This window comes from Arachis hypogaea, chromosome 20 (assembly GCF_003086295.3).
Source record: "Arachis hypogaea cultivar Tifrunner chromosome 20, arahy.Tifrunner.gnm2.J5K5, whole genome shotgun sequence".
NCBI lineage: Eukaryota > Viridiplantae > Streptophyta > Magnoliopsida > Fabales > Fabaceae > Arachis > Arachis hypogaea.
In genome coordinates this window covers 55,893,256-55,906,900 of record NC_092055.1, presented here as the reverse complement: position 1 = coordinate 55,906,900, position 13,645 = coordinate 55,893,256, and the positions used below count along the sequence as shown (strand labels likewise).

Genomic DNA, 13,645 nt, shown 5'->3' with positions numbered 1-13,645 from the left:
TAATGGAGAATATGTTGGAGTTTTGGAGATGCTTTGTCTTCTGAATCTCTGCTTTCCTCTGTCTTCTTGTTCACGCACGCACGTCCCCTATGGCAAGCTGTTTGTTGGTGGATCACCGTTGTCAATGGCTACCTTTCGTCCTCCTAGTGAAAACTACGCTCACGCGCTGTGTCACAGCACGGCTAATCACCGGTTGGTTCTCGATCCGGTTGGAATAGGATTTACTATCCTTTTGCGTCTGTCACTAACGCCCAGCCTTCAAGAGTCTGAAGCTCGTCACAGTCATTCAATCCTTGAATCCTACTCGGAATACCACAGACAAGGTTTAGACTTTTCGGATTCTCATGAATGCTGCCATCAGTTCTAGCTTATACCACGGAGATTCTGATTAAGGAATCTAAGAGATACTCATTCAATCGTATATAGAACGGAGGTGGTTGTCAGGCACACGTTCATGATTTGAGAAAGGTGATGAGTGTCACAGCTCATCACCTCCATCACAGTTAAGCGCGAATGAACATCTTAGATAGGAACAAGCGTGTTTGAATGGAAAACAGAAATACTTGCATTAATTCATCGAGACACAGCAGAGCTCCTCACCCCCAACAATGGGGTTTAGAGACTCATGCCATCAGAGAATACAAAGTTTAGATCTGAAATATCATGAGATACAAAATAAATCTCTAAAAGTTGTTTAAATACTAAACCAGTAGCCTAGGGTTACAAAATATGAGTGGACTATGATGGATGATGCAGAGATCCACTTCTGGGGCCCACTTGGTGTGATGGGGCCCACTTGGTGTGTGCTGGGGCTGAGACTTTAAGCAATTCACGTGCAGAGGCCATTTGTGGAGTTGAACGCCAGTTTTTGTGCCAGTTTGGGCGTTCAACTCCAGTTTTTGATCCTTTTCTGGCGCTGGACGCCAGAATTGGGCAGAGGACTGGCGTTGAACGCCATTTTACGTCGTCTATTCTTGTGTAAGGTATGGACTATTATACATTGTTGGAAAGCCCTGGATGTCTACTTTTTAACGCAATTTGAAGCGCGCCATTTCGAGTTCTGTAGCTCCAGAAAATCCACTTTGACTGCAGGGAGGTCAGAATCCAACAGCATCAGCAGTCCTTTTTCAGCCTGAATCAGATTTTTGCTCAGCTCCTTCAATTTCAGCCAGAAAAATACCTGAAATTACAGAAAAACACACAACTCATAGTAAAGTCCAGAAATATGAATTTTTCCTAAAAACTACTGGAAATAAACTAAAAACTAACTAAAACATACTCAAAACTATATGAAATTATCCCTAAAAAGTGTATAAAATATCCGCTCATCACAATTCTTGAAGAGATATGGTTCATCCCAAACAAAATACTTTGCGTCGTTGATGAGGTTTCTTTTTTGATGTTTGTTGATTTCTGGAGGTAAAGCCCCTGTTGCCTTAAAATTGGGAATATCTGCAAACCAGGGTGCTCTGTGAATCATCATCAACTGTTCATCTGGGAAGAACTCATTTACATTTGTATCATGTGTTCCTCCTTTATCATGAGGGATTCTGAATAGGTGATCTGCTACCTTATTCTCCACTCATTTCTTGTCTCTGATTTCAATATTGAATTCCTGCAACAATAAGATCCATCTTATTAGTCTTGGTTTTGATTCTTGCTTGGCAAATAAATATTTAAGTGCTATGTGGTCTGTGAAGACAATCACTATGGCACCAATGAGGTATGATCTAAACTTGTCAAATGCAAAAACTATTGCTAGCAATTCCTTTTCAATAGTGGTATAGTTTCTTTGAGTATCATTGAGGACTTTGCTGGTATAGTATATCACATGGACCAAGTTATCTTTTCTCTGTCCTAACACTGCCCCAATTGCGAAATCAGATGCATCGCACATCAGTTCAAATGGTAAATTCCAATTAGGTGGGGAAATGATAGGGGCAGAGGATAGCCTCTTTTTCAAGTTTTCGAATGCTAGCATGCACTTTTCATCAAAGATAAATGGTGTATCAGATATAAGAAGATTGCTTAAAGGCTTGGCTCTCTTTGAAAAATCTTTAATGAACCTTCTGTAAAAGCCAGCATGTCGTAGAAAACTCCTAATTGCCTTAACATCACTTGGTGGGGGTAATTTTTCAATGAGTTCCACTTTAGCTCTGTCCACCTCAATGCCTTGGTTAGAAACCTTATGGCCAAGAACTATTCCTCCTGTCACCATAAAGTGACATTTCTCCCAGTTCAAAACCAAATTAGTCTCTTGACATCTTTTCAATACCAGGGCCAGGTGATTTAGGCAATCAGGAAAGGAATCTCTGAATACTGAGAACTCATCCATAAAGACTTCGATGAATTTTTCTATCATATCTGAGAAAATGGAGAGCATGCAGCGTTGAAAAGTTGCAGGCGCATTGCATAGCCCAAATGGCGTGCGTCTTTAGGCAAACACTCCATATAGGCAAGTGAAGGAGGTTTTCTCTTGGTCTCTTGGATCAACCACTATTTGGTTATATCCTGAATAACCATCGAGAAAACAGTAATATGCGTGTCCTGCAAGTCTTTCCAGCATTTGATCCATGAAAGGAAGGTGGAAATGATCTTTTCGTGTAGCTTCATTGAGTTTTCTGTAGTCTATGCACATCCGCTATCCTGTGACAGTCCTTGTAGGGATAAGTTCGTTCTTCTCATTGGGGACTACAGTGATTCCTCCCTTTTTTGGGACAACTTGCACAGGGTTGGCCCAAGGGCTGTCTGAGATCGGATAGATCACCCCTCCTTGCCACAACTTCATGACTTCTTTCTGTACCACTTCCTTCATGACTGGATTCAGCCTCCTTTGGGGTTGAATGGATGGTTTGGCATCATCTTCCAACAGTATCTTATGCATGCATATAGCTGAACTGATTCCCGTCAAGTCAGCAAGGGTCCATCCAATGGCCTCCTTGTGCCTTTTTAATACTTGGAGTAGCTCCTCCTCTTGTTCTTGGCTGAGAGATGAGTTTATGATCACTGGATAACTTTCATTTTCCCCTAGATATGCATACTTGAGAGTGGGTGGCAGTGCCTTCAGTTCAAGTTTAGGTGCTTCTTTCTTTTCATTCTTCTCCTCTATTGTGCCCTGAACCTGAACCTCAGCTGTTGCAGCTTCTTCGCTTGATGCTGATTCCTCCTCTTTTGTTAACTCCTCAAGTTCTTCTTCTTCAAATTTCTCTTGTACTACATCTTCCAGTGAGTCCAACCTCTTACATTCTCCCAATGGTTCCTGTGGATAGTTCATGGCCTTGAACACATTGATCATCATTGTTTCATTGTGTAGTCTAAGAGTAAGTTTGCCCTTTTGGACATCGATGACAGCTCCGGCAGTAGCTAAGAATGGTCTACCCAAGATGATAGAAGCCTTAGCTCCTTCCTTCATGTCCAACACTACAAAGTCTGCTGGAAAGATAAAGTCTCCTACCTTCACTAGCAAGTCTTCCACTATGCCGTGAGGAAACTTGAATGATCGGTCTGCCAGTTGCAAGGCCATTTTTGTTGGTTTGGCCTCCTCAATCTTCATTTTTCTCATCATAGCTACAGACATCAGATTTATGCTGGCTCCTAAATCACATAGAGCCTTTTGCACTGTTATTTCTCCTATAATACAGGGAATCTGGAAGCTCCCAGGATCCTTTAATTTCTGGGGCAGTTTATGCTGAATGATAGCACTACATTCTTTGGTTAGTATCACAGTATCGTTGTTCTTCCAGCTTCTCTTCTTGGTCATCAACTCCTTCAAGAACTTGGCATAGAGCGGCATTTGCTCTATTGCTTCACAAAGGGTATGTTAATCTGTAGTTTCTTGAAAATTTCTAAAAACCTAGAGAACTGGCTGTCATCCCCTTTCTTCCTTAATCGTTGAGGATATGCAGCTTTCGGAATATATGGCCTCAGCTCTTCTCCCTTTGGATGTGCATTGGAGGTGGGGACTTGAACTTCATTGTGTTCCTCCTTTCTTCCAATTTTATCTTTCTCTTGTGGTTGCTTGGAAGTCTCCTTTAATTCCTTTCCACTTCTGAGGGTGATAGCATGACACTCCTCCCTCCGATTTGGTTCAATGTTACTGTGAAGGTCATGGCTGGGAGCTTGCTGAAATAGGTAGCCAATTTGTGTCTCAAGTTTCTTGATGGCAGCGTCTTGATTCTGCATGTTGGATCGCACTTCCTCTCGGAACACCTTACTATCTTGGATTTCCTTACATATGCCTTCAAGTAGAGTCTCAATCCTTGATAGTCTTTCTTCCGATGATGGAGAGTTGAGATTGGAGGGATGAGAAGGGCCATTTTGGCTTTGGTATGGATGTTGAGATGTGTTGTTAAGTGAGTGTTGATATGATCTCTGTGTGGGATGTTGGTGAGCTGCATTATTGTTGGGGTTGTGGCATCTCTGATCTTGACCTTGGTCTTGTTGATTTCCCGATCCAAAGTTTGGGTGGTTCCTCCAGCCAGGATTATACATTTTGGAGTATGGGTCATGGTTCTGCCTAGGTGAATTTCCAATGTAGTTGGCTTGCTCCTGACTACCCTCTGCTTCTTCGTTCACTCCTTCTTGAGTTGCTGCTGAAGTGGTGATTGCTACTACTTGATTCCTCTCCATCTTCTTGGTGAGCTCAGCCAATTGCTTGGTAATCATCTTGTTTTGAGCTAGTAGTGCATCCACATTGTTTAGCTCCATCACTCCTCTAGTGTTGCCTCTTTCAGAAGCATAGAAGTAGTCATTCTCAGCTACAGTCTCAATGACATCTATGGCTTCTTCAATGGTCTTCTTCTTATTCAGAGATCCCCCAGATGAGTGGTCTACTGCCTTCTTTGATTCATAAAAAAGACCTTCATAGAAAATGTGCAGCTGCACCTATTCATTGAACATATCTGGCGGGCATCTTCTTGTCAAGTCTTTAAATCTCTCCCATGCTTCATATAGAGTCTCACCATCTTGCTGTCTGAAAGATTGAACCTCAGCTCTCAACCTGTTGATTCTTTGAGGAGGATAGAATCTCGCCAAGAATTTGTTTACCACATCTTCCTAGGTTGTTAAGCTCTCTTTCAGGAAGGATTCCAGCCATTTAGATGCCTTGTCCTTGAGTGAGAAGAGGAATAGAATTAGTCTGTAGGTGTCAGGATGAACACCATTAGACTTCACAGTGTCACATATCCTTAGGAAGGTGGTTAGATGTTGATTGGGATCTTCTTGAACACTTCCTCCAAATGAACAATTGTTCTGAACAAGGGTGATGAGCTGTGGCTTTAGTTCAAAGTTGTTGGCATGTATGGTTGGCTTTTGGATGCTACTTCCACAGTTTCCTGGGTTTGGATTGATGTAGGATCCTAGAACTCTTCTCTCTTGCCTAGCATGATGCGCTGGACCTTCTCTGCCATGGTTGTGAGCCTCTTCTTCATGATGGTTCTCCATATTCTCATCCATGTCTAGTTCAAATTACTCTTTCTCTTCCTCAGCACCAACTACTCTCTTCCCTCTTGCTTCCCTCCTTAATCTAAGGAAGGTCCTCTCAGGTTCAGAATCAAAGGAAGTTGAAGCCTCGCTTCTTCTACCTGTCATACAACCAACAAGGCAAAAGCAGAAGAGGTAGATGCAGACAGTATTTTCTGCAGAAATATAGTTAGTGTGAGTGATGCAATATATCAAATAGTTAGTGGGTCAATGGACCAAACAGTAAAAAAAATGATATGCAGATAGCACCACAAATGGGTGAGAGGTAAAGGGATGGAAATAACTAAAACTGAAAGTAAATTACTCAGATGGAATTAAATCAAACAAAAGAAAAGTGCTCAATCTAGTTATCCACCAATTTAATCATTGTTGATACAAAAATCAATTCCCGGCAACGGCGCCATAAACTTGATGCACGGAAACTTGTCTCTCAACAGATTTCCCTCGGCAAGTATACCGAATTGTCGTCAAGTAAAAACTCACAATAGAGTGAGGTCAAATCCCACATGGATTGATTGGTCAAGCAACTTTAATTGGAGGAATGTTCTAGTTGAGCTAAGCAGAATTTGATATGAGAATTGCAGGAAATTAAATGGCGGGAAAGTAAATGGCAGAAAATGTAAATGCTGGAAATAAAGAGCTGAATATAAATGATGGAAAGTAAATTGCAGAATCTTAAATGGGGAATGGGGAATTTAACATGAAAGTAAATGGCAGAAACTAAAGAGAATGGGTAAAATCAGAAATGGGGAATCCATTAGGCTTAGGAGATGTTGCATTCTCCGGATCAAGTTCATTCTCATCTCTTCCTCAATCAATGCATTCATTGATCTCCTTGGCAATCTTAAGTGATTGAATTCCAATTCCTTGGTAACTCAATCTCTCAAATCTTGATCAATAGCCAATTCCTTGGTCTAATTGCTCATGAGAAGAGATGAGGTGCGGTCACTGATTATACCACATGTATTTCCAAATCAAAGTATTGGGAGAATTATATGTCACCATATCCGCCTAAACCCCAATTTGGTCCAACATGAGAAATCATTTCTAGCATGATCTCTTCATTCCTCTTCCAAGGTTCAGAAGAGATCCAAGTATGAATAGTTTCTTTTCCAAGACAACTATCCAATTGGATGAAGATTGAAAGCTTTCAAGTAAAATCAAGAGAAAAGAAAGAAGAAAAATAATGAAAACTATTATTGATCCATCAAATTACAAAGAGCTCCCTAACCCAATGAAAGGGGTTTAGTTGTTCATGGCTCTGGGAATGGAAAGCAAAGATGGAGAGTACATTCTGAAGTAAAACTAGAAGTTGCAGAGAAAGTAAAATGATACAGAGAGTAGTCCTCTCAATCCAAAAGCTCTTCTCTAGTTCAAAACTACCCCTATATATACTACTCTTCTGATCTTCCAGTTGGCTCTTCAAGTCTTGGATATGGGCCTCTGGATCTTGAGTTGAAGTAGTTTGGAATTTTCAGTGGGCTCAGCTTTACTTGCAAAGAGAGTGTGAAGTAGGCATTGACTTTGGCTAGGACGTTAATGGCGTTAACGTTAAGTGAAAATGTGGGTTCGAGAGCGTTAGTGACAATCACCTTTTGCACTAACGTTCCTAGCCCAAGATGAGTTACGTTAACTTCAATATTAGTGGCACTAACGTGACCACTAATGTTGCCTCTTGATCCATCGCGAGCGTTATTGGCGTTTACCTTTGCCAATAACGTTGCCCTTGGCCCCTTCTTCCCTACGTTAGAGTTTACGTTAGTGTAGCTAACGTGACTCTTAATGTGGGTATGCCTCAACTTCGAGAGCGTTAGTGACACTTACCTTTGTCACTAACGCTCTAAACACCCTTCTTCCCATGTTAGAGTTCACGTTACTTAGGTTAAAGTGACTTCTAACGTGGTAGTCATAGCCATCTGCAACTTTAGTGACAAAGGTGAGTGTCACTAACGTTGGCTCATCATTCCTTTCCTCCACGTTAGCTTCCACGTTAATGCAATTAACATGACAACTAACGTGGCTAATAGAGGCTTAGTCCAACGTTAGTGACAAAGGTGAGTGTCACTAATGTTGGCTCTTCATTGCTTCTCCCACGTTAGAGTTCACGTTAATGTAGTTAACGTTACTCTTAACGTGGCTAAGTGTGCCCCTCTTCCCAACGTTAGTGGCATTCACTTTTACCACTAACGTTGGAGCTTTACTTTTCTTCCACGTTAACGTAGTTAATGTGGACACTAACGTGGGCTATGATGGCTCACGAAAGCGTTATTGGTGTTCACTTTTCTCGTTAACGTTGTAAGCTAGCCTCCTTTCCACGTTAATGGTCACGTTAGTTGGACTAACATGGCTATTAACGTGGCATCTTCCTTGCTTCCTTTGTCCTGAAATCAAGCAAATAAAGTGCATCAAAGCTAGGTTCTAACCCATGAGATTATGCATCATTCAATTTATCATTCAATTCATGCATAATTCTCATGAAATCATATAAAATTCACAATGTTTGCTAGAATCAAGATGTAAATGATTATTTACCCAAAACTTGCTTATTTCCTAAGAAAGTGCATGAAACTACCCTAAAACCATAAAGAAAAGGTCAGTGAAACTGGCCAAAATGCCCTGGCATCATGGAGCTCTACTGTTCCTCATGAATTAATGTAAAGTACTATTATTTTTCTATTCAACTCAAGCCTATTTCTCATCTAAGATATACAATTGTTCTTCAACCTGATGAATGTGATGATCCATGACACTCATCATCATTCTCACCTATGAACGCGTGCCTGACAACCACTTCCGTTCTACTTGAAATAGCTTGAGTGCATATCTCTTAGCCTCCTGATTCATGACGCATGGTTGCCTTGCCTGACAATCGAGCCTTCCATTCCATGACGCATGGTTGTGCGTAGTGACAGACGCAAAAGGATCAATGGATCCTATTCCAACTTGATCGAGAACCAACAGCTAATTAGCCGTGCGGTGACAGCGCATTTGGACAATTTTCACTGAGAGGACGGGAGGTAGCCATTGACAATGGTGAAACCCAACGTAAGCTTGCCATGGAAGGGAGTATGAATGATTAGAAGAAGGCAACAGGAAAGCAAAGATTCAGAAGTAACAAAGCATCTTCATACGCCTATCTGAAATTCTCACCAATGAATTACATAAGTATCTCTATCCTATTTTATGTTTTATTCATCTTTTAATTATCAATTCTCCATAACCATTTGAATCTGCCTGACTAAGATTTACAAGATGACCATAGCTTGCTTCAAGCCGACAATCTCCGTGGGATCGACCCTTATTCACGTAAGGTTTATTACTTGGACGACCCAGTGCACTTGCTGGTTAGTTGTGCAAAGTTGTGAAAAAGAGTTGAGATTACAATTGTGCGTACCAAGTTGTTGGCGCCATTGATGATCACAATTTCGTGTTTGAGTCTAGTGTGAATTCTTAAGTTTGGTGTCAATTGCATGTCTTTATTCTTCTTGAATTTTTCGAATACATACATTATGTTCTTCATTAATCTTCAAGTTGTTCTTGATGATTTCCTTGCTCTGATCTTTAAATTCTCTTGTTTTGTGTCTTTTGTTGTTTCTCATATGCATTTTCAAATTATTATAGTCATTAGTATACAAACTTCTAAGTTTGGTGTCTTGCATGCATTGTTGATTTAATCTTAGTTTTCCATGATTAGTTGCAATTTGATTATTTCTCATCATTAAAAATTCAAAAAAAAATTTTAATTGTGTCTTTTCAAGTCAATAATACAGAGAATTGAAGATTCAGAACATGTAGCAGAGAAATTACTCAGAAAAAGTTGGGCGTTCAAAATGCCCAGTGAAGAAGGAAAACTGGCGTTTAAACGCCAGCCAGGTACGTTAAACGCCCAAAAAGGTAGTATTTTGGGCGTTAAACGCCAGATGGCACAAGAGGGAAGATTTTATTTTTAATTCAAATCTTTTTCAAATTCTCATAATTTTTCAAAATCAAATTTTTTTTCAAATCATATCTTTTCAAAATCAATTTCTTTCCATTTTTTTATTTTCGAAAATCCTTGCTACAATTAATGATTTAATTCAAAATTTTCAAGTTGTTACTTGCCTATTAAGAAAGGATGAAATTTTAATTTTAGTATCATATCTTTTAAATTTCTTGTTAGCCAAGTCATTAATTTTAAAATCAAATCTTTTTAAATTGTCTTTCAATCATATCCTTTCAATCATATCTTTTTAAAACCATATTTTCTCAATCACATCTTTTTCAAAATAATTTTCAATCATATCTTTTTGATTTCTAATTTCAAAATCTTTTTCAAAATCACTTAACTACTTTCTCAATTTTAATTTTCAAAAACCATCAATCAATTTTTCAAAATTTCTTTTAATTATTCAAAATCTTTTTAAAAGTAATTTCGAAAATTCTTCCCCTCTTCTCACATCCTTCTATTTAAGGGACTAGCACTCCTCTTCAATATGCAATTCGGACTCCCTCTCTCTATAAGTTCGAATTCTCTCCTCTCTACCTCCTCCTTCTATTCTTCTTTTCCTCTGACATCTCAAGGAATTTCTATACTGTGACATAGAGGATTCCATACTTTCTTGTTCTCTTCTCTTTCATATGTGCAGGAACAAAGACAAAGGCATTCTTGTTGAAGCTGATCCTGAACCTAAAAGGACCTTGAAGAGAAAGCTCAGGGAAGCTAAAGCATAACTCTCTGGAGAGGACCTAACAGAAATTTTCAAACAAGAAGAAGCCATGGCAGCCGAAAACAACAACAATGCCAACAATGCAAGGAAGGTGCTTGGTGACTTTACTGCACCTACTCCCGACTTCTATGGGAGAAGTATCTCTATCCCTGCCATTGGAGCAAACAACTTTTTGCTTAAGCCTCAATTAGTTTCTCTCATGCAACAGAATTGCAAGTTTCATGGACTTTCATTAGAAGATCCTCATCAGTTCTTAGCTGAATTCTTGCAAATCTGTGATATTGTTAAGACCAATGAGGTTGACCCCTGAGGTCTATAGACTTATGCTCTTCCCTTTTGCTGTAAGAGACAGAACTAGGACATGGTTGGACTCTCAACCTAAAGAAAGCCTGAAGTCTTGGGAAAAGCTAGTCAATGCCTTCTTGGAAAAGTTCTTTCCACCTCAAAAATTGAGTAAGCTTAGAGTGGAAGTCCAAACCTTCAGGCAGAAGGAAGGTGAATCCCTCTATGAAGCTTAGGAAAGATACAAGCAATTGATCAGAAGGTATCCTTCTGACATGCTTTCGGAATGGAGCATCATAGGTATCTTCTATGATGGTCTGTCTGAACTGTCCAAGATGTCATTGGACAGCTCTGTTGGAGTATCTCTTCATCTGAAGAAGACACCTGCAGAAGCTCAGAAACTCATTGAAATGGTTGCAAATAACCAATTCATGTACACTTCTGAAAGGAATCCTGTGAATAATGGGACAAATAAGAAGAAAGGAGTTCTTGAGATTGATACTCTGAATACCATATTGGCTCAGAATAAAATATTGACTCAGCAAGTCAATATGATTTCTCAGAGTCTGTCTGGAATGCAAGCAGCAATAGGCAGTACCAAAGAAGCTTCATCTGAAGAAGAAGCTTATGATCCTGAGAACCCAGCAATGGAAGAGGTGAATTACATAGGAGAACCCTATGGAAACACCTATAATCCTTCATGGAGAAATCATCCAAATCTCTCATGGAAGGACCAACAGAGGCCTCAACAAGGCTTCAACAACAGTAATGGTGGAAGAAATAAGTTTATCAATAGCAAGCCTTTTCCATCATCTTCTCAGCAACAGATAGAAAATTCTAAGTAGAGCTACTCTGACTTAGCAACTGTAGTCTCTGATCTAATTAAAACCACTCAAAGTTTCATGACTGAAACAAGATCCTCCATTAGAAATTTGGAGGCACAAGTGGGTCAGCTGAGTAAGAAAGTTACTGAACTCCCTCCTAGTACTGTCCCAAGCAATACAAAAGAGAACCCAAAGAGAAAATGCAAGGCCATCACCATAACCCACACGGCCGAATCTGGAGAGGAGGAAGAGACAGTGATTTCCACTGAGGAAGACCTCAATGGACGTCTACTGGCCTCCAAGGAGTTCCCTAATGAGGATCCATGGGAATCTGAGGCTTATACAGAGACAGTTCATACCCTGAGTCGATCTATCCGACCCGGGATGATTGGTGTTCATACCCTGGGTCGAGTTACCTGACCTGGGATGATTGGCGACAAAGCGACCGACCTCTTCAGGTCAGACTACCCGACCTCTTCTAAAGAGCTCGGCCAAATCGACAGGAAAGCCCAATAAAGGGCCCAAATAGAGGAACACGACCCAAATCCAAAAGGCAATCACAGCCTATAGAGATAAAGGCAGTTCCCTTGAAAATAAGCTGACTTCATCCAAAACAGGATAAGATAAGATAAGATAACCAACTTATCTTATCAGAAAGGTCAGCCCACACTACTATAAATACACTGGAGCACCTAGGTATAACTCATACTCTGATTCTACATAAAACCTGCTTAATACCCGTGCTAATTTAAGCATCGGAGTCTCTTGCAGGTACCCCCCACCCTTCGGTGACCAAGGATCAGCAGTGCTGTAAATCCAACAAGTCGGATACAACCGCTCCGGCCGCCATCAGCCAGTCAGACACGTTATCTCCGACCAGTACAGAAGATCTCATCCGAGATCGACCTCCAGTTTAAGGTAACCCTCGGAACATTGGCGCCGTTGCCGGGGAACCTGGAAGTCATCCCAACACCATGGCGGACGGCCATGACAACGACCACGATTCAGATCTAGAAAATAGAACGCCGCACAAAAATGCGGACACCACACTGAAAGACACCCCGGAATCCAACGGAGACAAAAATTCATCAAATCAGGGAGCAATAGAGGCGCTTCAAGATCGCTTGAAACAACTTGAGAAAGAAACCCAACAACAACGAGAAATCGGAAAGGATCTACAAAGAGAGGTACAGTGACATCGAGAATTGGAAGAAAAACTACAGCAATTAGAAGCCGATCTCAAATCGAAAACTCCTCGGACTACTCCTGAGGAAAATTCACGCAAAGAACAAGATCCATTCACCAGGGAAATCATGAAAACCAAAATTCCAAAAGACTTTAAACTCCTGGATATGATTTTGTACGACGGCACCACAGATCCCAACCATTATCTCAGCAATTTCAGAAGCAGAATGTACCTTACCGATGCCTCAGATGCCGTTCGCTGCAAAGCTTTTCCAACAACCCTCACGAAGACAGCGATCATATGGTTCAACAACTTACCTCCAAAGTCCATCGCAAACTTTGACGACCTGGCGAAAAAGTTCCTGGCCAGATTCTCCATCCAGAAGGATAAGGCCAAGCACGCACCCAGTTTACTAGGGATCAAGCAAGGAGATCGGGAGAGTCTCCACAACTACATGGAAAGATTCAACAAAATATGCATGGACATACAAAGTTTACCAACAGAGGCCGCCATCATGGGACTCATCAATGGCCTACGAGAGAGACCTTTTAGCCAATCTATATCAAAGAAGTACCCCACCTCCTTAGACGAAGTACAGGAGTGAGCAAAAAAATACATCAACATGGAGGAGAATGCTCGGCTGGGAGAAACCTCAAAATCCGGGGCCTCCTACCGAGACAAAGACAAGGAATCCAAAAGGAAAGAATATCGACAAGGGGAGAAAATAAAAAAATACCATAATTACACTCCTCTCAGAGTATCCCTGGTCGATGTATATCAAGAGGTCTGCCATACGGAGAAAATTTCCCCAGCACGGCCACTCAAAGGCAAAAAAGGAGGAGGAAACCGAAAGGAATATTATGAATACCACTGAGTTTGAGGGCACTCCACCAACGAGTGCTTCGACTTAAAGAATATCATAGAAATATTGGTGAGAGAAGGGAGATTAGATCACTTTCTGGCTACCCGAGATGATGACCAAAGAAAGAGACGAAGGGACGAAGATGACGGACGAGCTGAGCGATTACCTTGGACAACAGAAAGACACGTCCACATGATACAGGGGGGATTTGCAAGAGGCGGGATCTCCAAATCATCCCAAAAAAGATATCTCAAAGAAATATATCATGTCGAGGGAAAGGAGGAAGCACCCGACATCCCTGCGA

The 13,645-nt window shown here is 40.8% G+C and overlaps 1 non-coding gene across 1 annotated transcript; it reads left to right on the top strand.

Moving 5' to 3' along the window:
• Window positions 1-4,894: 4,894 nt before the first annotated feature.
• LOC112788111 (small nucleolar RNA R71) lies at window positions 4,895-5,001 on the top strand. Its single transcript, XR_003195490.1, has one exon. It is a non-coding gene; the product is annotated as a small nucleolar RNA R71 (small nucleolar RNA).
• The last annotated feature ends 8,644 nt before the right edge of the window (window positions 5,002-13,645 follow it).